Source organism: Limulus polyphemus, unplaced genomic scaffold (assembly GCF_000517525.1).
Source record: "Limulus polyphemus unplaced genomic scaffold, Limulus_polyphemus-2.1.2 Scaffold3098, whole genome shotgun sequence".
NCBI classification, from domain to species: Eukaryota; Metazoa; Arthropoda; class Merostomata; order Xiphosura; family Limulidae; genus Limulus; species Limulus polyphemus.
The window spans coordinates 47,471-47,983 of NW_013668708.1; positions in this window are offsets into that span (position 1 = coordinate 47,471).

Genomic DNA, 513 nt, shown 5'->3' on the forward strand with positions numbered 1-513 from the left:
TATTCTTTTACACTTTTGATTACCACAGTTGAATCCAGAACTTTAAATAATTGTCTTTTTTTGTCAAAGTCCACACAGGTTGGTTCAGTTATTTTATAATACGCCCCTTAGTAGCATAGTGGACTTACAACGCTAGAAATCGGGTTTCGATACCCGTGGTGGGCAGAACACAGATAGCCCAACTTGTAGCTTTGTGCTTAACTACAAACAAACAAACTTGAGAAAAAAGTTGACAAAACGATTTTTTTTTCTCAACTCTATTGTTACAATACAATCTGTGATAATATCACTAGAAATCGCCACTATACGCTCTTTATGGTTAATCTCAGAATTACTCAGTCTATATCTATTTCTATCTAACTAGCTTTGTCTAATTTAATCTAACTATGTTGTGTATGCGTATTTATAGCCTGACCGAGACCTAGAACTTTCCACAGACTACGAGATGTTATGATGAATTATACTGAATTAAAACAATGAGAAAAGCTTAGTAGATTCCAGTAACATGACGCA